The 25,063-nt window shown below is 49.9% G+C and overlaps 1 pseudogene; it reads left to right on the top strand.

The window, feature by feature from the left end:
* Window positions 1–24,558, top strand: part of LOC143388921 (leucine-rich repeats and immunoglobulin-like domains protein 1) — a 30,183-nt pseudogene extending 5,625 nt beyond the window's left edge.
* Window positions 24,559–25,063: the final 505 nt, after the last annotated feature.

Below are 25,063 nucleotides of genomic sequence, written 5' to 3'. Positions count from 1 at the left end.
AGGATTAAGAGAATTTTAAGAAGAAAACAGTGTGAGGCTCTACCATTTCATTTTTATGTGGAACGAATTTATACAAATTAGGGCTGGTCATGGTGGTGTGTGCCTGTAATCCCAGTGGCTCAGGAGGCTGAGGCAGGAGGATTGCAAGTTTGAGGCCAGCCTCAGCAACTTATCAAGATCCTAAGCAGCTCAGCGAGACCCTGTCTCTAAATCAAATATAAAAAAGGGTGGGGGTGTGGCTCAGTGGTTAAGCACCCCTGAGTTCAATCCCTGGTACCAAAAAAAGAGCAAAATGTGCATCGGTAACTTCCATGAGAGAAACCAGGTGTCTAGGCAGAGCTGTCATTGGTGAGGATTCTGAGAAGTGAGGGAATGGCACATGAATGCTCTTCATTCAGTGGGGTCATATCCTGAGATGCCCACTGTGAGCTGAGGATGTCATAAGTTGAAAATACACTTAATTCCTAGTCCCCAGGGCATCCTAGCTTGTAGCACAACACATGGTAGAGTGTCAGTTGTTTCCTCTGGGTACCACAGGGCTGAGGGGGAGCCATCTCTCTGCCATTCCCAGCATTGAGAAAGGATTGTACCAGTTAGGAAAGATCTAGATTTGGAATTCAAAGCGGAGTTTCTGCAGAATGTGTGTTAGTCTCACACCTTCATAGAGTGTGGACATCACAAGTTGGAATACTGTAAGTCAGGGACCTACTGTGCATACTTAATGAGCTTGTTGGGAGCCAGATCCTCACACTGCCCACAACCCCGACGTACATTCTCTATTCCCTCTCCATACAGCACCATGAGGTGGATTCTTCTGGATATTTCCATTTCGCAGGTGCTCAGACTCATAAGCCATCAAAACAGCAAAATAAAGATTTAAATCTTATAGTCATGGAGCTGGGAGTAGTGGCACACACCTGTAATTCCAGCGTCTCAGGAGGCTGAGGCAGGAGGATCGTGAGTTCAAAGCCAGCCTCAGCAACTTAGCAAAGCCCTAAGCAACTCAGTGAGACCCTGTCTCTAAATAAAAAAACATAAGTAGGGCTGGGGCTGGGGCTCAGTGGTTAAGCACTCCTGTGTTCAATCCTGGGTACCAGAAAAACAAAAATCATACAGTCATTGGACCCCAGAGCTAATGCCATGTCTCCTGACACAGTGGATTTTTTCAGTTGGATGAGGATAAGGGCTGCCTCCCTTTTCCCCTTCTCTCTCTGTTTCTCTCCTGGCTTTGCCCTTGCTGAGAACTCCTCTGCCCACTCATCTGCCTGGTTCACTTTGACTTAGCTGAAAGTAACTTATGGCTAACATCCCCTGTCCTTCCAAACTTTCTGAGTACATCTTGGCCTGCAGACCCTCCAGTGGGGTCTGCCTGTCTTCTCTCCGCCATGTGTATGCACACCAGGGCGTCTCCATGCTTCCCATGTGCTCTTACACCCTCAGTGTGACCGCCATGTCTGATCGGAGCGCTGACCAGGCACACTCCGGGTATTGGGTAAAGGTTGGACCCCTTTGACCCCGGGCACTGTCATTGCAGACACCTCGATATGCACACCAGGGCGTCTCCATGCTTCCCATGTGCTCTTACACCCTCAGTGTGACCGCCGTGTCTGATCGGAGCGCTGACCAGGCACACTCCGGGTATTGGGTAAAGGTTGGACCCCTTTGACCCCGGGCACTGTCATTGCAGACACCTCGAGCACAACAGCCTGGTGGAAGTGAACAGCGGCTCCCTCTTTGGCCTCATGGCCCTGCACCAGCTGCACCTTGGCCACAACTCCATCTCACGCATCCACGGCAATGGCTGGAACTTCTGTCAGAAGCTGCGTGAGTTGTAAGTGCCCTCGGCTTTGGTCTATGGAGGCAGATCCTCCAGAGCCCAGAGAGCAGTGGACTAAGAAGGGGTGTAGGCCTCGGGGGCAAAGGCAGCTCAGAGGCAGGCAGGCCGGTGGCCCTGTTCTGGCAGAAAGAAGGATAGATGTCCAGGCCAGCCAGGCCCAAAGCAGGAATGTCAGGTCTTTGAGCTCCAGGCCCTTCCTACCTCCTATTTTTGAAATAACAGAGGTGTAGCCTGTCGGTCCCCATGAAGAGCCTCTGTCCCCAGGGATTTCTTGGGTGTGGAAAAAGCTCCTGAAGTCAAGGGCTCTGTCTGGGAAGGGCAACCTAAAGAACCCTTCTCACTGTAGCTTCTTGCAGAGTGATGGTACCTTAGGCCTCTGGGCCATGGTGTGGCACACCTGTAATGCCAGTGACCTGGGAGGCCAAGGCAGGAGTATCACAAGTTTGAGGCCAGCCTCAGCAAATTAGTGGGACCTATTTCAAAAAAAAGAAGCTGGCAATGTGGCTCAGTGGTAGAGCACCCCTGGGTTCAAGCCCCAGTACGAGAGAGAGAGAGAGAGAGAGAGAGAGAGAGAGAGAGAGAGAGAGAGGGAGGGAGAGAGAGAGAGAGAAACAGTGTGTTTGAACCACACTGGGATCATGAACAGAGCAATGGTGACCCACTGACTGGAAGAATCTGTGTGTCCTCAGCGCTTGCACCTCAGTCAGCTTCCCCAGGGACCTGGCTCTTCCCTTTACCTGTCGTGCCTGGTGGAGGAGGTGGATGTGCATGGATGCTCACAGTGTCCCCCCACCCTCCATTCCTTTGGAAGATCCCTGGCAGGACACCCAGGCTGGGCCTGAGGGCACCTGAGCTCACTGTTACCCAAGATGAGAGCTACAGTGGTGACCCCTGGAGAGGGAACCTGGGTCCCCTCTCTGTCCTGCATGCACAGCCGGAGCTGCATAGCCAAAGGTCGGAGTACATGGCCATGTTCCCGTGTCTGCACCCATTTCTAGATCTCTGCTTGTGTTGGGGGAACAGGTCCTCACTAGGTGGAAATTTTCAGTTTCATAATGCTCTAGTTTTGTCCGGTTGGGTTTTCTTATTTTTCAGGAGAGTTTGGGAGGGTTTTCTCCTTTCCCACTTTTCATAGGCTTGGCCTAGAAAAATCGTCACTTAATGTGAGCAAGCGTTATGGGTGCCAGGCACACTCACAGGGACCTGGAACTTCATGCTGCGCTTGCAGCCTGAGTCCTTAGCCGGTCCCTCACGTTGTGTGTCCCTTGCATCTCGGGCCCACAAGCATTCCTCTGCTGACCTGGCGTTTCAGTCTCTGTGGGTCAGTGGTCAGAGCATGTGCCATGCAACAGCCTGCCTCTCCCTCCCGCTCACTGCCCTTGGACTTGGGGTGTTAGATTCGCCCTCCTGGTGCTTTAGGGTGCTGCTTTCTCCCTCTTGTGGTATCGGATGGCACTCTCTTTGCTCAGGTGAGGACCGCATGAGGGAACTCCAGGGACATGTGGTTCTCTGTTGTCCTAGTCCGGGAGCCCTGGGGAAGCAGGGCAGGTTGAGTCCCACAGTCCTGAGCCTGTCTAGTTCCTAGGGTGAGGAGCCACCGTCCTGTGACTCAGCAGAGGGTGTGTGACCTCCTGGGAGAAGCTGTGCTCCAGACCCTTGATGGGGCTTTGAGCTCCCTGCTCCCCTTTCTGTCTGTGGACCGCTGTCTGCTGTGCCCTTTAGAGGGACCGGGGGTCACTGCAGCATGCCTTGACCAGTCCAAGAAGCTTGCCCCATTCTCAGGTCACCTCAGAGGCAGGCTGAGGGTTGCTTTCCCGCCCCTCCCCTAAGCCAAATTCCTTAATTGCAGGTGAGGATATAATTTTGATCTCCTGCCAGGTCTTGTGACTGACAGACACCATGACTTATTTCTCCAGCAGGGAAAGAAGGCTGCCTGCTGCCCCCTTTAAAAACCCATTAATCTTCACTGATACTATTTTTCTTCTTCCTGACCCAGCCCAAACTTCCCATTTTTCAACCAGAGGTGACCCGTATGCCAAGTGACCAGCGCCAGGGTTGTGTCAGAAATGCAAGGGTGTCTGGGAGGAAGGTTGGAGTCTCACATGCAGGCTAAATGGATGATTTGGGGCATGTCCTGTCCTGCTCACAGGGAGGGTAGGTGACACTCAGGCCAGAGCCTCCAGCCTGAGGCTGAGGCCCTGCAGTGGTTGTCCCAGGCAGGGATGCATGGCGCCCTTTGCTGTCCAGTGCGTGGAGTGGCAGCATCTGACCCACAAGGGGCCTATCCAGGGTGTTGGGCCTCTGCCAAGAAAGGTCTGAATCAGGACCAGCCTGGACACCAGCAGGGAGGTTTTGTATTGCATGACCTTGTGCCATCCCCACAGTTTAACCACACTGGGACCTGCACAGCCATCCCTGTTGTTAGGCCAGGTGGATTACCTAGCTGTACGTCCACTGTCATATACTCCCTGCTCACGGAGACCCCATGGGTTGTTGTAAGCAAGTCTGTGAAGCCTGATAATGACCTGTGCCCCTCCACCTCCCCAGGATTCTGTCCTTCAACAACCTCACGTGGCTGGACAAGGAGAGCCTGGCCAACCTGGGCAGTTTGAGCATCCTGCGCCTCAGCCACAACTCCATCAGCCACATCACCGAAGGTGCCTTCAAGGGACTCAAGAACCTGCGCATCTTGTATGGCATTCACTGTGGGGGTGACCAAGCGATGGGGTCCTGGGCAGGAGAGCAGAAGAGGGCAGAGCCGGCCCCCAAAGGCCTCTCTGGGAGTTCTCTGAACTCCACTCCCAATGGCTTTGGGTGGGAATTGGACCCCAAGCTGATGTGTTATGTGTGCATAGCTGATGTTGAATGTCTTGTTCCCCTGAAATGGTGCCTGAGGGTATGACAACTTTAAAGTGTGGTGTCACGAAGCAGAAGCTGCACATTGTGCCTGTCAGGACGCTGGGTCCTGCCGTTGAAGTGAGTGTCCCCAGGTCGGCAACCACTGCCACACTGCCCCTGCAACCATTTTTTTTCTTTCTTTCAGTACCAGTGATGGAACTCAGGGGCACTCGACCACTGAGCCACGTCCCCAGCCCTATTTTCTCTTTTATTTAGAGACAGGGTCTCACAGAGTTGCTTAGTGCCTCGCTTTTTGCTGAGGCTGGCTTTGAACTCATGATCCTCCTGCCTCAGCCTCCTGAGCCCTGGGGATTACAAGCATGCAACACTGGGCCCAGCTTCATTTTTTTAAACCCTCTATGTCTTTTCTCAAAGCCATCGTAGAAAACTAGTTCAAAAACTAGTTCAAAAACTCCTTTGTTACACTTGGTGTCCAGTGTGCCTCATTTCCAAAAGAGGTGGAGTTGGGGACTCTGTATCTTTCCTTGTCCTCATTAGGGAGTCATTCAACCAGGTGGAGGTGACAATGCCATGTCTCTCTAAGTGTCCCATTAGGTAAATCACCAGAAGTCACCGCAGATGCTTTTCTGGGATTGTTGGCCTCAGACAGTTTCCAAACCATCAGCAGAAAGCCCCCAGAGCGGGGTGTGTGATTTTCAGCAGACAGTGATGGTGGGCTCTTGAGGCCCCTGTCCTAGGCATGAGTTCCCGGTGGACAGGGGCTTGCTGCAGGCAACTGGGACAGGAAGTTCCTCTGAAGTTGTACCTGGTGGAGCTGGTTTTAAAGTGGGGGCAGTGGAGTCACTGCCTGGGGGAGCAAAGCACCCCAGGCCAAGCTATTCAAACTGAAGTCCTACAAGGCCAGGATAAGGAGGCCAGGCATTGAGACTTAGCAGGCCGGAGGAAGAGGAAAAGGTTGGCAGCAGGAGTGGGCACACAGGCACACAGAGCCACCGCCCCAGGCCTGGGTTCATTCAGTCTGAAGATAATAGGCAGAAACTGTGGGAAGGAGAAGCCCCTCCAGCAGCCGACTTTGCTCAAGCAAGGTCACAGTGAATGGTTCACCTTCAGTCAGAGCTCCCTTCCCTCTAGCACCATCCATTCCAGGTCTTCCTGAGAGCCAAGAGCATCTCTTTCTGTTCCTGGCCCTTGTGCAAGGGCTCACGAGAGGGAAGGGCAGGCATGAGGGACTGGTGGAAAGTTGGAGATGGCAGAGTGCATGCAGAATAGGGCCTGGCTGCCAGGTGCGATGTCCCGCCTGGGCACTTTGACCTGCCCTTGGATTCTGGGAAGCAGGCTGAGTCACTGGCCTTGGGATTTGCTCTGCTGGAGGAGCCTGGCCTGTAGAGTTGGCCCCATCTCTCCCACCCTGGCGAGTGAGTCACAAGTCTGACTCAGCACCCAGATGTCCTCCCTGGCTCAATGTCTAGCTCCCTGCAGGCCATGTAAGGAGATGGGCTCTGGGCCCCAGACTCACCGGCCAGCATGCAGGGCACAAGGCCAGGGTTCCTTTCTTTACTGCTCGATTTTTTTCTTCTACGTGCCTTGTTCCAGATTCTTGGTTGGGTCAAAAAAAGGGACTCTGGTTGAGTTAGAGAAGATAGGAACCTCAAGGAACTTGTCAACCGATCCTCCATGCCACGGCCAGGTGTCTACTCTGTGCAGGCAGATTACAAACTGGGCTTTCCTAAATGTGCTCTGTACTGCTTCCCAGCCCCAGGCCTAGCCAGGGAAAGCTGCTTGTTTGGGGTGTGCATCATCTGCATTGGAAGGCCGTGGGAGCCTAGCCACGCTGCAGGCTGTACAGAGCGGGGCCTGCTTCACAGAGCCGGACTCCTCATGACTGTACAGGACACTGGGCTCCCTAGAGTGCACCTGGGTGCCTTGAGCTGTGAAGTAGAAACCCAGTGTAGAGCAGTTCTCCTGTCCCCAAAGAGAGTGGGAGGGGGAAATCCTGGGAACTGAATTAGAACAAACTATATCCCATGCTTTAAAAATGATGCCATATTCTGTTGTCATGTAGAACTAATGAAAAAAAGTAGGTTGAGGGTTGTGACTGAGAGGTTCATGCTCTGTCTTCTCCCCAGGGACCTGGACCATAATGAGATCTCAGGCACATTAGAGGACACCAGTGGTGCCTTCACAGGCCTCGACAGCCTTATCAAGCTGTGAGTATTTCTGAGTACCTGGCTCTCTGAGCGCTGGCATGCACTGGAACCCCCTTGGACAGCTCCCTTGTCCTGTGTCTGAGTCCTGCAGCAGAAAGTGGGCTCTACCCTGGTGTGGTGGTGCACGCTGGTGCATGCCTATAATCCCAGTGGCTCAGGAGACTGAGGCAGGAGGATCAGGAGTTCAAAGCCAGCCTCAGCAACTTAGCGAGTCCCTAAGCAACTCATTGAGACCCTGTCTCTAAATAAAGTATTAAATAGGGCTGGGGATGTGGCTGAGTGGTTAAGTGCCCCTGGGTTCAATCCCCTGATACCAAAAAAAAAAAAAAAGAAAATAATTTGATTCCTGTGATTTGGATTTGAAATAATCCAGCTGGATTAGAAAATGGTGAAAGAGTAGAGGTAGAGGAGATAATGAGATTGGCACAATCTGATGACACCTATGGGTGTGTGGCAGCCACCTGGGATTCACGATACTCTTTTGTCTGCTGTCATGGTATGCGAAGGTTTATGCATTAGATGGGAAAGAGAAAAGTGGATCTTGGTGCGCAGCTCTAGGTTGACCACTGTGCTTGGTGTTGAGTGACCACTTAAGGAGGGAACCGTGCTGCTTGGATCCCCTCCTCTGCTGGGTTTCCTCTCAGTGTCACTGGGAGCTCTGTGGCATGGCTGTGCTGGAAGATGTGGCCACCACACTGTGTTGCCCCATCTGGATGGGCTGGCCTGGGCAGTGTGCAGCATGCCAGCACAGAGGAGCCATGTGGAGTCCCAGAGAGGTGGCCTGGACCTGCCTTTGGAGAGCTTGAGAGGCTGGTCTTGCTGGATCTGCCTCTGAATGGGGAGGTGAGCTACTCCTGAGGTCCTTCCTAGCTTACCGCTGGCCAGGCCTAAATGAAGTTATTTTCTCACTAAGAGCAGCAGAGCCCTCTGTGACCACCAGGTGGATGTTGCCCTTCCTTGTTCCAGGTTTTGAGCTCAGGTAGTCCCTCAAGCCCAGCCATTGATAGTTCTTCAATCTGGCTCTTTCTGGTGCTGCTGGAGTGTTCCTTTCCCCCAGGTTTGTGGGATTGTCATACTCTCCCACTCCAGAGATCCTGTTCCAAAATGGCTCTGGTGTCACCTGCTGGGGACCTGCACAGGTAGTATATGAGGAGAGAAGGGAGAATTTCTGGACCCCAGGAGAGGCAGTTCATTGGCAATGTTAGTGACATGGGGAGGACAGGCGATGTAGGGGTCTGCCCTGTGCCGGGGGCATTCTTTGGGAGGCTGGGTGGGAGCAGAGGTCCATGTAAAGGGGGTGTCGGGGGAGATGCAGAGCCTCTGGGTTCCCATGAGGTAGGAGGTCCTGTAGCTGGTGGGCAGGGCCTTCATAGTGGGATTCATGGGGAAAGGGGTTTGTGCATGTCATTGCTAGTCCCAGGGACATGAGTGCCACTGCACCGTCCCCCTGTGCCTTGCCACCGTGGCTTAGGCAAGCACTGATCCAGCCTTTGGGAGCCTATGACTGACTGGCCAGGAGACTCATGAGAGGCCAGCCATCCCTTCCGTGGGATCCCTGACTGTGGGACAAGAACATCCCTCCAGCAGAGAGCTCCAGTTCCCCTTTGCCCACCCAGTGGCTGTTTGTTAGAACCACTGCAGTGTCTAGCTGGAGTGCCACCAGCCCCCACACGCCGGCAGGAAGAAGGTGAAGGCCTGTTTTAGTCCACACACAGCACGACGTGCCCTGTGAAATTGAGAATTCATTTTATTGTTATTGTCACCATTAGGAATAACAGCCTGGCCTCACTGTAAAAGGGGTCAACGTGACTAATATGGAGTGGATGAAATAAAGCCTGGCATTTCCCTGGATCTGGTTTACAGGTCTAGATGATCAGTGCCATGCATTTTTACTAGGACCTGGGGTGCACGGTTCCTCAGCCTGCGGGGGATCTGAGCAAGTGGAGAGGTTGGCAGTGCCCTCAGCCTTGCTTGGAGTTTGGTGCCCCCCCTGAGTCGTTATTTGCTGCTAGTTCTGTGGTTACAGAGCCTAAGCCCAGCCACCAGGTTTTCTGTGTTTGGTTTATTTGTTTAAAAACAGAAGTTTTGATTGTGAGGCTGTAGAACTGCTTTTTTGGGGTGAGATTGCTGGCACGTCCATGCACACACTACCTCAGAGAGGAGGACACTCACAGGGGTCTGTGGCCTGTTTGCTCTCTGTCCTCCAAAGGACACAGAAAACAGAGCTGACTTTGTCTGAGGCTGAATGTGGAGTGACTGCTGGGCCCTTGGCATGGAGGCCCCCAGGGGAGGAGTCTGTTTCTGATGAAATGGGGGACAGGGATCCCTGTGGCATGGCTGCCCCAGACATTGGCCTGTGGGCTGGTGGTGTCTGGGGAGCAGGTGGAGCAGCCTTCCCTGTCCGAGCTCCGGGTCCTGGCTTGGCCTGTACTCTCGAGGACACCTGCTGCTCCTGCCCTGTTGCAGTTAGGTTGAAGCTCAGACAGCTGGCAATGGCCTGACCCTGCCATTTTTTTATTTTGGGGAGCTCACCTTCCCTTTCTTGGCATCCCTGAGGAGGACTTGGTGCTCACTGGCTTCTCTGGGGGGAGGTAGAACTGGCCTTTGTATTCCACATTTCTTACCTGGTTCTTGGTAGGACCCATGTCTGATGGGTTGACATCATATAAAATCTGGGGTCTTGCTCAAAAACCACAGCACAGGGCATCTTCTGCAGGCTGAGATGCCAGGATGCATCTCAGGTGCAAAGAGCTGTGGAGCCACCCTGACAAGCCACCCATTTTCCTATCCCCTTCTTGCCTCTTTTGGGAACCATTATCCCTGGAACACAGTTCTCAGAAGTGGGCAGCAGCTTTCAGATCCATGGTTTTCATTACCTTCTCTGTTTCTCCTCACTGAGAGACTACCCAGCCTGTCTCTTGTGATGCTATTGCCTGCCTCACCCCTAACCCCCTTCAGGGGCCCTTGGAGACAGAGGGCCAGGAGGGACAAGTATGTGTCCAATGGGTATTAGTTATGTAGGACAATAGAGTGTACTTTGACATATCATACATATGTCAGATCATCATGGAGTCTAACTTCCCATTCTTGTGGTTGGTCATGATGTGGAGTTTCCCTGGTCATGTGTTCATATATGAACACAGGAAAGTTCTGTCCCATTCATTCCACTGTCTTTCCCATTCCCATCCTCTCCCTTCCCCTCATTTCTCTTTTACTAATGCAATGGATTTCTATTATTCCCCCAACCACCCTTGTTGTGGGCTAGCATTCACAAATCAGAGTGAATATTTGACCTTTGTTTTTTGGGATGAACTCATTTCACTTAACACAATAGTCTCTGGTTTTATCCTTTTACCTGCAAATGACATAATTTCATTCTTTAAGGCTGAGTAATATCCCATTGTCTATGTACACTGTATTTTCTTTATCCATTCATCTGTTTAAGGGCACCTAGGTTGGTTCCATAGCTTAGCTATTGTGAATGGGGCTGCTATAAACATTGATGTGACCATGTCACTGTAGTATGCTGATTTTACGTCCTTTGGATATAGACTAAGGAGTGGGATACCTGGATCAAATGATGGTTCCATTCCAAGTTTTCTGAGGAATCTCCACACTGCTTTCCAGAGTGGTTGCACCAATTTGCATTCCCACCAGGAATGTATGAGTGTGCCTTTTTCCCACATCCTCACCAACACTTATTGTTAGTTGTATTCTTAATGATCGCTATTCTGACCGAAGTGAGATGGAGTCTGCAGGGGGCCGTTGTAGGCCCTAAAGTGCATGCACCTTCAGCCTGCCATTGCTCCTGAATTCTAATAGAGGGAAAAGTGTTTCCTCTCATAAGGGGCAGGAATGTGTGTGTCCACCCTGGGATCTTAGTGCAGGTCAGCTTCCCCTGCCTCTCACTAGACAGGCTGACTGTGCGTTCTTTCTCCCCCCTTTTCCCCCACCCTGTCTCTTCCTGGATGTTTGGAATCTGCAGGACTCTGTTTGGGAACAAGATCAAGTCCGTGCTAAGAGAGCGTTCTCGGGGCTGGAAGGACTGGAGCACCTGTGAGTATCTTGCCAGACCTTGCCTGACCCCCAGGCCTGCCAAGGGTGGCCATGGCAAAGTCAGCTAGGATTGAATGGCATCTTTGTAAACTGAGAAACAGACTGTTTAGAAGCAGCAGCTGCTTCAATGCTGGCCCTTATCTTGCCTGTGCCAGAGCAATCACAAAACACATGGCCAGTCGATGTGATCCCCATGAATGCAGCTGGTGTGTGGACAATACCTTCCTCCCTCCAGTGCCCTGTGTCGCTGCTTCCCCCTCTCCTCCCTGGGCCCTGGTCTCCTCATCACCCCCACAAGGCCAGCCATCAGAGTGACACATACCCCACCCGACTGGGAGCTTCTCTGCCTGGCCCTGGGAGTAAGGGGACCAGCCAGCCCTGAGACCTTCACATCCTTCTGGGGTAGCTCCTTCGATTGGGTGGGCTTGAGTCTTTTTTTTCCTTTGCACCAAGTTTGACCCCAGTTCTTCTGGGAGAGCCTGTGGCAGTTGACTTGCTGAGCAGGCCTGCACCCGCCTCTGCGCTGCCCCTCAGACAGGTTGGGTCCCCGTGTCACCGCATGTGCTGTATCAACACGTGTGAGAGCCACCTCCTGTGGAGTTATCACCTCTGGGTCACATGAATCCAAGGTTGTCACGGAAAACCTCCGAGTCTCCTGGCTCAGACTCAGGGCTGGCTGGAAGGGCACCTGGGGTTTCTTGGCACAAGTCCTTGTGTTGTGTTTCAGGGACCTGGGAGAGAATGCCATCAGGTCTGTGCAGCTGGACACCTTTATCACAATGAGGAATCTTAAGAAACTGTAAGTACTGAGGCTTCCTGGGACCCTTGTGAATATGAGGAAGAACTTCCAGAGTAACAAACCCTTGTAAATTGCTTTATGCTCACGTTTTTAATAGCTATGATCGTTTATGGGTAGATGCAAGTTAAGCTGTTTAAAAAAATACTATGGGGAAGCTGGCTTGGTGATGCACGCCTATCATCCCAGCAGCTCAGGAGGCTGAGGCGGAAGGATTGCAAGTCCAAAGCCAGCCTCAGCAACTTATTGCGGCTCTAAGCAACTCAGTGAGACCCTGTCTCTAAATAAAAAAAAAAATAAATAAAAGGGCTGGGGATGTGGCTCAGTGCTTAAGTGCTCTGGGTTCAGACATTGCAGGATTATCAGGCCATAAAATGCCACCCGTCCCATCCCTCCCACAGCCTGGATTAACTTTGAAAATGATAAGCTAAGGGAAAGTGGTCAGTGACAAAGGACCGCAGATTCTATGACCCAGTCACAGGGAAGTCCCAGGACAGGGAGATCTGTAGAGGTAAGACGTGCCCTAGGAGGTGCTCCAGCCTGGGGAGAGATGGAGAGAGAAGGGGAGTAGCTACAAAGTGCTTCTTCATGAGGTGACAAAAATATCTTAAAATTGACTGTGGTCATGACGACACCTACTCGTGAATGCACCACAGACCATTAAGTTGTGAACTTGAAATGGGCTAGCTGTAGTATAGGTGAATTGTTGCTCAGTAAAGCTCTGTGTGTGTGTGTGTGTGTATGTGTGTGTGTGTGTGTGTGTGTGTGTTATAAATATAATTTTTACATGTCATAAAAATGTGTCTCTTTAAAACATGAACTTTGGATTTAGTGTCTTCAAAATTTGTGTCCTCACTGATTTATAACATTTTCATCACTTCTGAAAGAAACCACAACCCCACACCTTAGCAGGCATTCCCTCTTCTCCTGGCCACCAGCCGTGGCGGTCACTAGTCCACGGGTGTGTGTGACCTGCCTGCTCTGGACAGTTAATATGAGTGCTGGTGGACGGCATGTGGCCTGAGGAACTCTTCTTTTCTCACTTTGCTGGGTCTTCTCCCCCAGTGGGGGGATTGGATCTGGGGCCTGAGCTCCCCACACCCCTGAGCAGTTTTGTTTTATATTTTTAATATTTTTTTTAGGTATAATTGGGCACAACACCTTTATTTTATTTGTTTATTTTTATTGTGGTGCTGAGGATCAAACCCAGTGCCTCACACATGCTACGTGAGCACTCTACCACTGAGTCCCAGCCCCAGCCCCAACCCCAACCCCTGAGCATAGTTTTAAAGCATCAGTTCCTTTTCTGTGACTGAGTGACATCCTGCTGTATGGCTATAGGTTTTGTTTCATCCATGCATCAGATGGCGGATATTTGATTGTGCTTTGGGGATTTTATGATTAATGTTGATGTGAACATTCATGCACTAGTTATGTGAATTCTCTTGGGATTGCACCTGGGAATGGAATCTTTGGGTCCTGTGGTAGCTCTAGGTGTGACCGAAGAACTGTCAAACTGTTTTTTCAAAGTGGCTTCAGGATTTTACACACCTGCTGGCAATGTACAGGATTATGATTTCTCCTCATGCTTGCGGACACTTGCTATCTTTTTTATTTCAGATTTTGCTAGTGGGAACACAGTAGAATTTCATGGTAGTCTTAACATTTCCACAATGACTTATGATGTTGAGTAATTTTCTAGATGTTCATTGGATTGTGCATAGCTTCTTTGGAAAAATAGCTACTCAAGTCATTTATTCATTTCTCTATTTTGTTATGAGTTATCAATTCTGAATATTAGCACATTCAGATCTATATTTGTTATGAGTTGTCAGTTCTGAATATTAGAATATTCAGAATATTAGACCTCATCGGGTCTATGATTTGTAAATACAATTTCCTAGTCTGTGAATTGTGGTGGTGGTTTTTCAGTTTCTAGACAGTTGTGCAAAAATTTTTTTTAGAAATATTTTTAGAGCCAGTTGCAGTGGTGCATGCCTATAATTCCAGCAGCTTGGGAGGCTTAGTCAGGAGGATTGCAAGTTCAAAGCCACCCTCAGCAATTGCGAGGCACTAAATAAACAAACAAGAAAAGAATTCCATTTACAATAATTTTATTCTGGGGGGGGGCAGATACCAGGGATTGAACCCAGGGGTGCTTAACCACTGAGCCACATCCCCAGCCCTATTTTGTATTTTATTTAGAGACAGGGTCTCATTGACTTGCTTAGTGCCTCACCATTGCTGAGGCTGGCTTTAATCCTGCCTCAGCCTCCCAAGATGCTGGGATTACAGGTGCATGCCACTGAGCCCAGCTAAGTATAATATTAACTGTGGATTTTTCAAAGATGACCTTTATGAGGTTAAATAAGTTCCTTTCTTAACCCTAATTTTTTGAATATCTTTATTATGAAAATCTATTGGATTCTGTCTTGTGTGTAATATATTTGTGTGTGTTTCTGAGATGACTGTATAGGATCCCCCCCCCTTTGTTTTATTGATAATGGCCTAGTACATTGATTTTTGAATGGTAAACCTTGTTTTCCTGGGATCAACCTAACTTGATTATAGTATGTGATTCTTTTTAGGTGCTGTACATTTCAGTTTGCTGGGATTTTTGCTGAAGTTTTTGCATCTATACTTATAAAAGACATTGTTCTCTAGGTTATTGTTGTTGATGTGTGTGTGTGTGTGTGTGTGTGTGTGTGTGTGTGTGTGAGATGTTTTTCTTAGGTGTTTGTTGTTAGAATAATAGTTGTATAAAATTAGTTGGAAGATATTCTCTTTACCTCTACTTGTCCAAAAAAAGAAAGAGGAAAAAAAAATGCTTTGGAAGTTTTGGATTGGTTCTCTCTCTAAATGTTTGGTAGAATTCTCTTGAGTCTGGGCTTTTCTTTATAGGAATTTCTTAATTCTACATTTAAAAATTCTTAAATTCTAAAGTGTCTCCTTAGTGTTGAGCCAGAATTTGTTTTTTCTTGAGTCAGTTTTAGGAATTTATCATTTCAGCCAGGTGGTCTGGTGAGCTGGATAGAGTTGTTAGAGTGTTCCCTATTTTCCTCTGGCTGGAAGAAGGTCAGTAGTAGGGTGCCCTTTTTTGTGCCTTCTGTTTTTCCCTCCTGCCTACTAGTTGAGCTAAAGGTTTTTCAATTTTGTTGATATTTTCAAAGAACCAATTTTTGCTTTGCAGTGATTTTCTCATTTTTCTGTCCTCCTCCTTTCATTTCTGCTCAAATCATGATTAATTTCTTTTTCCTGCTTGTGATGGTGTAGTTTATTCTTCTTTTTCTGGGTTAAAAAACTGGATTATTAGTCCTAAACTTCTTGAATACAGACTTTTCCAGCAATAAGTCCACGAGCACCATTTTAGGCATAGCTTCCGAGACTTGAAAACTAAACACATCATTTTCATTCAACTCAGAGCATTCTCCAGCATCCCTGTGACTTCTTCTCTGCTATGCGGAAGTGCACTGCTTAATTTCCACAAGTTGCTTTCCAAATACTCTCTTCACTGTGGATTTAAACGTTGTTCCATTGTCATCAAAAAAGATACTTTGTGTGATTTCCATCTTTTTAAACTTATTGGACCTATGTTTTGACCTAAAATATAGTCTTATCTTAGAGATTGTTCCGTGTACATTTCAAAAGAATATTCTGCTGTTGTTTGGTGGAGATTTCCATGGGTGTATATTAGAACTAGTTGGTTAATACTGTTGTTCAAGTCTTCTTTATCCTTGTTCATCTGCCTAGTTTTTCTGCCTAGCTTTTCATTGGAAATAAGAGTATTATTGTTACATTGTCTGTTCTTCTCTTCAGTTCTGACAGGTGGTGCTCTACATTTTGTAAAGCTCTGTTAGGTGCACATATTTATAATTTTTATGTCTTCCTGATGGATTGACCCATTTGCATGATAAAATATTTTGTCTCATATTGGGTGACTGTTTAATTGTCTTGGGATCTAAACTGCCTCTTGTAGGTAGTGTATACTGGGTCATAGTTTTTTTATCCATTATGGTTCTCCTTGCATTTTGATCAGAGTGTTTAATTTATTTACTGTTTTGTTTTGTTGGAGGAGGGGGTACCAGGGATTGAACTCAGGGGAACTCAACCACTGAGCCACATCCCCAGCCCTAATTCGTATTTTATTTAGAGACAGGGTCTTACTGAGTTGCTTAGGGCCTCACTTTTGCTGAGGCTGGCTTTCAACTCATGATCCTCCTGCCTCAGCCTCTTGAGCCGCTGGGATTACAGGCATGCACCACCACAGGTAATTATTGTGGGTAGGGTCTGGTAGCAGTAAATTCTCTCAGTTTGGATATTTTTTAAAATCTGGGAATGTTTTAATTTCATCTTTATTTTTGAAAGATAATTTTGCTGCACCTGAGATTTCCAGACTTTTTAAATACTTTGAATATTTCTCCCTCTTGACCTTCCTGGTTTTGGATAAGAAATCAGCTACAAATATTTTCAAGGATCCCCTGTACTTGATAAGTTGTTTTTCTTGTGCTGTTTTGAAAATGCTTTGTCTTTGGCATTTAACACTTGAATATGATGAACCTAGCCTTTTGAATGAATTTTGCTTAGAGTTGATTAAACTTTTCAGATATGTAGGTGCATGTTTTTCATCCAATTTATAAGTTTGGGTGCATCAGGGCTTCAAACATACTCTCCCTCCTCCTTGTGTCCTGTGCTTGGACTTGCATGATCTGTGTGTTGAGATGCTGGATGCCCTTGAACAGATCTCTGAAGTTCTGTGTATTTTCTTCATTCTCTTTGATTCTCAGACTGGATATCTCCGCTGACCTGTCTCAAGTTCACTGACTCATCTGCAAGTTCAGTTCTGCTACTGAGCCCTCTAGGATGGATTTTTTAAAATATTTTTAGTTGTAGATGGACACAATACCTTTATTTTACTTAGGTTTTTTTTTTTATGTAGTCCTGGAGATTGAATCCAGGGTCTCACCCATCCTAGACAAGGGCTCTACTAGGGAGCTACAGCCCTAGTCCTAGGGTGGATTTTGTTTTGTTTTTATTTGGTTCTGAGGATTGAACCCAGGGCCTTGTGCATGCAAGCCAAGCACTCTACCAATGAGCTATATCCACCCTAGGGTGGATTTTTAATTTCAGTTACTATACTTGTAAATGCCATGGTTTGTATGTGGTTCATTTTTATAGTTTCTGTTCTCATGCTTTAATTCTCTTAGAGTAGTTTTAGTTTTTCAAGTAGTTTTATAATAGCTGATGTTGTTTGAAACATTTTTTGAGAGAGAGAGAGAGAGAGAGAGAGAGAGAGAGAGAGAATTTTTAATATTTATTTTTCAGTTTTCGGTGGACACAACATCTTTGTTTGTATGTGGTGCTGAGGATCGAACCCGGGCCGCACGCATGCCCGGTGAGCGCACTACCACTTGAGCCACATCCCTAGCCCCTCTGATGTTGTTTAATGAATCCAATATCTCAATTTCCTCAGGGACAGTTTGTATTGATGTTTTTTTTTTTTTTTACCGGTTTCATAATTTGTTGTTGAAAATTGGACATTTAAGATAAAATAATATGCTGGGTGCGGAAACACAGGCCCCATCCCAGCTGCTCAGGAGGCCCATGCAGTAGGATCTCGAGTTCAGAGTCAGCCTTAGCAACTTAGCGGAGGTCCTCAGCAACTCAGTGAGACCTTGTCTCTAAATAAAGTACAAAATAGGGCTGGGGAAGGGGCTCCATGTTCAAGTGACCCTGGGTTCGATCCCCAGTTCCAAAAAAAAAAAAAAAAGTAAAATGACATGGCAAGTCCAGAGTCAGATCTTCCCGTCCACCCCCAGGGCTTGCTAGCCCATCACCATTCCTTTAGGGCCTCTCCTAGATGAGTGTTGTGGAGCCTGCTCTGCACAACCCCTTGAGTTCCTGCTTGGCTTGCTAGTGTGTAGCCAATAGTTTGACACAGAAGTCCTTAAGTCACGCCCATCAGCAAATCCTGGGTCCTTCACCCAGGATGGGTATGTATGTGCTGGCATGTGCTCTCACTTCCTGCTTGTGTGTGTCTGCCATCTCAGCCCAGGCAAGAAATGAGGGCTCCCCCGAGGTCTTTCCAGGGTGTGTGTCCACCCTGCACGTGGGCGTGCACTTCCTGATTCCCAGGACTCTGGTGGACCTCACAGGGCCTGCTGCTGCTATCTCCTCCACCTGACTTTCCTTCAGTTTCAGTGAACTTTCCTGTTCACCCCGACGGGCACAGTCACCTTGGACAGTGGCATGGTTACACAGTGGCCACTATTTTCATCAGATGCCTGGGGACAGGGCTTCCTGTGGTGAGCCTTCTTCATGAGTGGGGCTTTCTAGGTCTTGGCCCGATAGATCACACAGTGCCACTGCTCAGATAGGGCTTTTGGGGGAGCTCCACCTGCCCCCTCAATGGTTGCTAGCTGCTGAGTCTCAAGGCTGTCACAGAGTGGGGTGTAGGCAGGTAGGACTTGGGTAACTCATAACACCAGAGAGCTCCTATCTCTTTCCAAGAGGCCTCCATTTTCTTGAGTCCACACCCTGTGGATCATTGTGTTTGATTTTCCAGAAATTGGAACCGTTGATTTTGACCATTTTTTGCAGTACTTTTATCATTTTAAGGGAGTTCAGATTTCTGGGAGTCCCAACGTTCTGGAAGCCATTGTGCCAGAGTCCTTTGTGCAGCCACAACAAGTGGCACCTCTTGTGTAGCTGTGTCAACAGGTGCAGTGGGTGTGGGCCTCTAGGAAGCTTCTGGAGGGCTGGGTGACCAAGTGCTGGTGGCCCATTTCTAGTCCAGGGGCATGCTCATGGCCTCACCTGGGTGGGGCCTGGTGTCCCTGGCCTGGTTTTGTGCGAGCGTGACAGCAGCTGGTCCCTGTCTCCTCATGGTGGCCCTTCTCTCCCCAGTCTACTTCCCAAAGCTACAGATCATCACCCAGCCGGAGACGACAATAGCTGTGGTAGGCAAGGACATCTGGTTCACGTGCTCAGCAGCCAGCTCCCCCATGACCTTTGCCTGGAAGAAGGACAATGAGGTTCTGGCCAGTGCCGACATGGAGAACTTCTCCCACGTGCGCACCCAGGACGGGGAAGTGATGGAGTACACCACCATCCTGCACCTCCGCAGGGTCACCTTTGGCCAGGAGGGCTGCTACCAGTGTGTCATCACCAACCACTTTGGCTCCACCTATTCTAACAAGGCCCAGCTCACGGTGAATGGTAGGTGCCCCCGTTGGTCTCTCCCAGACACCCCGCCCTGCTAGCTGCCCACCTAGGAGAGGACGAAGGCAGACCTGCGATTAGACCGCACTGTACCCTGGGTTTGCCCAGGGCAGGTTCTGCAGGTTAAAGCACCCTCTCCTTGGACTTTGGGTGACTGTTGGGAGGCAGGGTGAGTGGCAGAGCTGAGCCTTAAACTTCTCTGGAACCACGTGATTCAGTTTCTAGGTCCCGTATCCCAGACCCTGGGGAAGCTGTGCCCTTGAGTGGGTGGCACAGCTGTGGAAGCACAGGCCAGCCTGGGCAGGGGCAGGTCCCCACCTCTCAAGACAGCAGAGAGCAAGACAAGTGTGGGGGAGGGTGGGATGAGATCCTGTACTCAGAAACCAGCTTGTCAGAGCTGCTCTCTTCAGGGCTGCTATTTTTGGAGGGGGATGGGAGGAGTGTGAGTGGGCATCTCCCTGAGAACCCGGGGAGATTTTTCTCATCATTAAAGTGCCAGTGACAGAGTTGGCTCGAAGTTCATCAGAAGTGCCAGCAGGCTGTGCTCAGTCAGCCCCGCAGACCACAAAACAAACTTGACCACACTCAGGTTGTCTTGGTGTATTCTTAGAGAGGCCACATTGCCACCTCAAGACTCAGGCAACTAAGTGACTCTCTGCCAGGGCATTTGTTATTTACACCAGGTAAATGAGGTCCCGGGGTGCTTACCCACATCCCAGCCCTTTCCTATATTTTATTTAGAGACAGGGTCGCACTGAGTTGCTTAGGGCCTCACTAAGTTGCTTAGGGCCTCACTAAGTTGCTTAGGGCCTCACTAAGTTGCTGAGACTGGCTTTGAACATGATCCTCCTGCCTCAGGCTCCTGAGCCACTGGGATGACAGGGGAGGGCCATGGTACCTGGCTGACCAGAGCAGCTTGGACAGGAAGTGTGGTGATGCCTGCCATGCAGCTGGACACTTACTCTGGTGTCCCACTGCTTGCTGAACCTGAGCCAGTGAGCCCAGTGCTTCTGCCTATGTGTGCTCAGCAGCATGGCCCTCACGCTGCCCTGGGGATGCATGGACCTTCCCTCTGTTATTGCAGCTTAGTGAGCAGATATTTATGTTTCCCAGGCTCTGTCCTTGTGGCTTGTGAAGGCAGGTAAGCCTCAGGCCCCGACTCCAAGGGTCCCACCTATGAGGTGCATCTCCCCAGATGGAGTGGACAGGTGGAGGAAGTGCCAGGCCGTGGTGGGGAGAGGCTGGCACTTTCCCTGGGAAGCTTACTGCTCTTGATTGAGGTGGCTGTAGCAGTCCTGGGCTGGCGGTGGCACAGGGCGGGGAGGTATCGAGCAGTGGCCCTTTCACACTGGGGGTCTCTGCCCCAGAGGTGTTCCCTGCATTTGCAGACAGCTGTCCCAGACCTCTCCCTTTGTGTGTGTTTTCCAGTGCTGCCATCATTTACCAAAATGCCCCGAGACATTGCCATCCAGACTGGCACCATGGCTCCCCTTGAGTGTGCGGCCACCGGCCACCCCAACCCCCAGATTGCCTGGCAGAATGACGGAGGCACATATTTCCCTGCGGCTCGGGAGTGTTGCATGCATGTCATGCCAGACGATGACGTGTTTTTCATCACTGATGTGAAAATAGATAACATGGGCATTTACAGCTGCACCGCCCAGAACTCAGCAGGCTCTGTGTCAGCGAATGCCACCCTGACTGTCTTAGGTTCGACCCTTGGTATACTCTTGGGGGTGTGTGTGTGCGTGCATGTGTAGGAGTCTGAAATGGCACTGAGGGGAAGGCCTGCGGAGTTGCTCTGTGAACCCTGGGGTTACGGGAAGGTGTTGCTACTGTTTGAAATTTGGGGCTGCTTTTAGGATTTTTTTCCTCTTTTTAAAAAAATTGTTTGGGGTCCTGTGGATTGAACCCAGGGCACTCAACCACTGAGCCTCATCCCCAGCCCTATTTTGTATTTAGAGACAGGGTCTCACTGAGTTGCTTAGGGCCTTGCTAAATTGCTGAGGCTGGTTTTGATCTTGCAATCCTCCTGCCTCAGCCTCCTGAGCTGCTGGGATTACAGGCATGCCCCACCACCCTGGCTCCTATCTCTTTAAAAAGACTAAAGGCCAGTGCAGTGCCAGAACCTTGAGCAACTGGTGACCAACGAGCATGCAGGAGGGGTGTGGTCTTAGTCAAGAACAGGGACATAGCACAGTTTGGGAACAGGAACCTTTATGACCAGAGATCAGCCATCTTCTGAAAAGCTTGCCACGCTGATGGGAGCCCTCAGGTGGGATTATGCCATGTCTAGAGAACCAAGCAGACCACAGCACTGAGGCCCCAGAGTGAGTGTGCTGTCTCTTGATCTCTTGCAGAGACCCTGTCCTTGGTGGTACCCTTGGAAGACCTCGTGGTGTCTGTGGGGGAGACGGTGGCCCTCCAGTGCAGTGACTGGCAGCCCCTCCCCCTGCATCACCTGGCTCAAGGGGAACTGCCTCCTGAGCCTCACCGACAGGCACCACTTCACCTCCGGCAACCAGCTGCTGGTGGTCCAGAATGTGGTGGTGGAGGACGCGGGCCAGTACACCTGCGAGATGTCCAACACGCTGGGCACGGAGCGCGCTCACAGCCAGCTGAGCATCTTGCCCACGCCTGGCTGCAGGAAGGACCACCATGGCATCTTCACCATTACCATAGTGTGCAGCATTGTTCTTATATCGCTGGTGTGGGTGTGCATCATCTACCAAACCAGGAAGAAGAGCGAGGAGTACAGTGTCACCAACACAGGTGAGCACGGTGGCCGTTCATTTCCAGGGCAGGAGAAGCCAGGTCCACACTCTTCAAGAGCTCTCATGCTCTGGGAACTTCAGGACCTCTGGGAATGTGGTTCTGGAGAACTGAAGCCTTGGTCCTGCGGACACTGGGTTCATACTCAGGGCAGAGCCAGAAATGGAACTGCCTTGGGGCTGGGGCTGGGGCTCAGTGGTAGTGCACTTGCCTGGCATGAGTGAGGCACTGGGTTTGATCCTCAGCACAGAATATAAATAGATAAACTAAAGGTCTATTGACAAGTAAAAAAAAAAAAAAAGAACTTCCTGCTGATGTCCTCCTCATAAACGGAGGTGGATTGTCCCTGAAGCATCACAGTGCTGTGGATTTATTAGTTCTGTCTCCCTTCCTGTCACTCTTCCCTGTCTTTTGTGGTCTCACATGCTTTTGACCTGGGCTCAGGTTCAGCTCGGGTCTGGGAGGGCCTCCTACCTGCACCAACTCCTGGTCTCTGCGCAGCCTCGATGGCTGTTGCCAGGGGATCCTGTTCGGGGCCTGACAGTGAATGCGCATCTGCATCTGTTGTCACCGCAATCCTGAATATTTCATTGTCTTATCTCCTTGCAGATGAAACTATTTTGCCACCAGATGTTCCAAGCTACCTCTCTTCTCAGGGGACCCTTTCTGACTGGTGAGAAACCTCAATCAGGACTGAGGGTGGCCATTGGGCCAACAAGCACATCGAGAGCAACAGTAAGGCCTCTGACACAGTGAGATGGAGCTCTATCTAGGTGACTGTCCTCCGTAGGTGGAGATGGCCTCTAGTTCCCTATTCAGGTGTCTGGCATTAGGTGGGAGGGAGCATCAGGTGAACGAGGCAGCTGCTGGCCCAGGCCTCTGTTGTTCAGCTCAGTCCTGGTCTGTGCAAGCTCTGCAGAGGGTTCAACATCCTGTCTTTCCGGAAGGTCACCATCTGGGCTTAGCAATAAGCCTCCCAGTTGGGATAAGGTAGGATCACTGTCAGAAACAGCTGAAGGGAAACCCCAGGCCCTGAAACCAAACCCTGCTTCCACAGTTGGCCCTTGGTATCTGTGGGTTCAATTCTCTACACACTAGAAATATCCAGGGCGGAGAAGGTGCATGCACATGCAGCCTTCTTTTCCTTGTCATTATTCCCCCAAAACACAGTCCAATAGCTGTGCACACAAAGGTACATTTTACTAGTCATGATGCTTAATCTAGGGTGACTTACATGGGACAGTGTATTCAGGTTATGTGCAAATGGTGTGTTATAATATACAAGGGACTTGAGCATCCCTGGATTTTGGGATCTGTGTGGGGGCTCTGGCACCATGAAGGTACCAAGGGCTGCGAGTGCAGCGGCAGTGCCCAGACCTGCTCTGTATTCCAGACTCACAGGGAAAGCTCTCTGTAGGGGGTGCTGTTTCAGTTGGTGGGAGATTGTGAGTGCTTGCTGAGCTGAAGGCCGGGCCTGAGAGAGCTGCTCCTCTAACATGGCTGCAGATGCTCAAAGACTGCTTGCTCGGAAAGTGGTACTAGAAAACAGGCCCATTGCCAGCTTCGTGGAGGCACAGTAGTAACTCACACTGAAAGAGAGACTACAGCAGCAGCCCCACCCGTCCTCCTCCTCAAACTCACTGAGACCTCCTCTGCAGTTTCTAACCTGGGGAGTCTGTTGCAGGTGTGTGTCTGAGAGATGCGGGCCTCTTCCCAGAGGTTACGTCCACAGCAGCATGTAGAGGCAGCCCAAGCTCTGCGTTAGATACAGTAAAGAGCCCTGGAAAGTGTCAGAAAAAGCAACTGGGACACCTGGTCCACCTAAGATGGGTAGGTGATGCTTCCACCAGGAAAAGCAGTGCCTTTTTGAAATCAAGATCTGGGTTGACCCACTCACTAAATGAAGAGGGGAGACACCTACATTTCCATCCAGCACTCTCTAAATTGGGTATTTAGTATATAAACAGGAAGCTCTGACCTGGTGCCCTTTTAATTCTAGAGGAGTGTGTCTCTTAGTTACTATTTATGGTACAGTAAACCTGAGCAATAATTTTCCAGAATAATAAGCAACATAGGGGGTTTTAGTATCTGTTCACCAGGGCTGTTTTGAGGTTAAATTTCTAATTGTTCAGAAAACTCTTAACCCTTCATGGTACCTAATTAAATTGTTGGGGTTTTTCTTTTTTCTATTTTTTTTTTTTTGCCTCTGATCACAGTAGTGTGACTACATTCTCTAAGTACAAGATTAGCTTAATCTGGGGCATGTGAGCAAGAAGGACCCCATCTCCACTAACGGTGTGGCATGTGCCCAGCCTTTTCTGTGAAGGTCTTTGGGGAGAGGGCGTTTGCAGGCTGGGGGCAGGACCCCACTTGGGTGCAGGTGGGTGGCCTGTTCTGTGGGGGTGGCTCTGACCTGGCCCATCTCTCCTTCAGAACCCAGTGGCCCTCTCGTGTGCAGTGACTGCAATGCTGATGTGGACAGTTACTCCAAGGAGCAGGCCCCCCACCCTCAGCCCACATGCAGGGACAGCACACAGCCAAGTGCACTGTATGGCCAGGATCCCAGCCAGGGCGACCAAGGAGACTCTCCACATCATCCTCGCAGTGGGGCCGGGGACAGGTCCCTCTACCCCAGCAAACAATAGAATGCCCACATCCTTGAGGAAGCCGGTGGTGTCCCTAGATGGAAAAGGTGATCCCTTACTGTCCTCCTGGCCTCCCTGGCAGCTACACTAGATGCCATAGCTGGTCATGCTGGAACTTGGCTCTGACGGCCTTCTCTTTCCCCAGGGGTCTTTGCCTGTACTCTATAGTGAGGCTGTGTGACGCGGACCCCGCAGACCTTCAGCCCTGCCCTGTGTTCCCTTCAGGCAGCATGGAGCTCCCAGAGGCCTCCTTGGCCTTTCCTGCAGGTTGCTGTTTCCTTGGAGGGGGGTTAGGAATATTTCTGGTGCCTTAGTGCATGGTGGGAATTTAGAGACAAAAACCACATTTGTTTCCTGGGGTTCCTGGTGGGTTTGGAAGGACGGGGGGTCCTTGGTTTTGTGTGCTCTTCGCAGTTACGTTTAGCCTGCGTTGGTGGCTCCTGCAATGTGTCTTTGCTGTGAGGGGCTTTTCCCTGGAGGCTTGCTTCTTTGAGGGGTGGAGTGAAGGTTGCTAATCCACCACAAGCCATGAGTTAGGAGGGTAGGACTTTCTCCCTTCTCTGAAGCTCACTTTTTCTTAAAAGCAAATGTCATCTTGTCCATGTTGCCGGATTGTTAGCTGAGGCTTTTTATTAAGGCAAAGGCTGCTGGTGTTGGTACCTATGGATTTTTC

The sequence above is a fragment of the Callospermophilus lateralis genome, unplaced genomic scaffold (assembly GCF_048772815.1).
Source record: "Callospermophilus lateralis isolate mCalLat2 unplaced genomic scaffold, mCalLat2.hap1 Scaffold_45, whole genome shotgun sequence".
In the NCBI taxonomy this organism is placed as follows: domain Eukaryota; kingdom Metazoa; phylum Chordata; class Mammalia; order Rodentia; family Sciuridae; genus Callospermophilus; species Callospermophilus lateralis.
The sequence above is the reverse complement of the archived record's forward strand: the minus strand, read 5'-3'. Positions and strand labels throughout refer to the sequence as shown.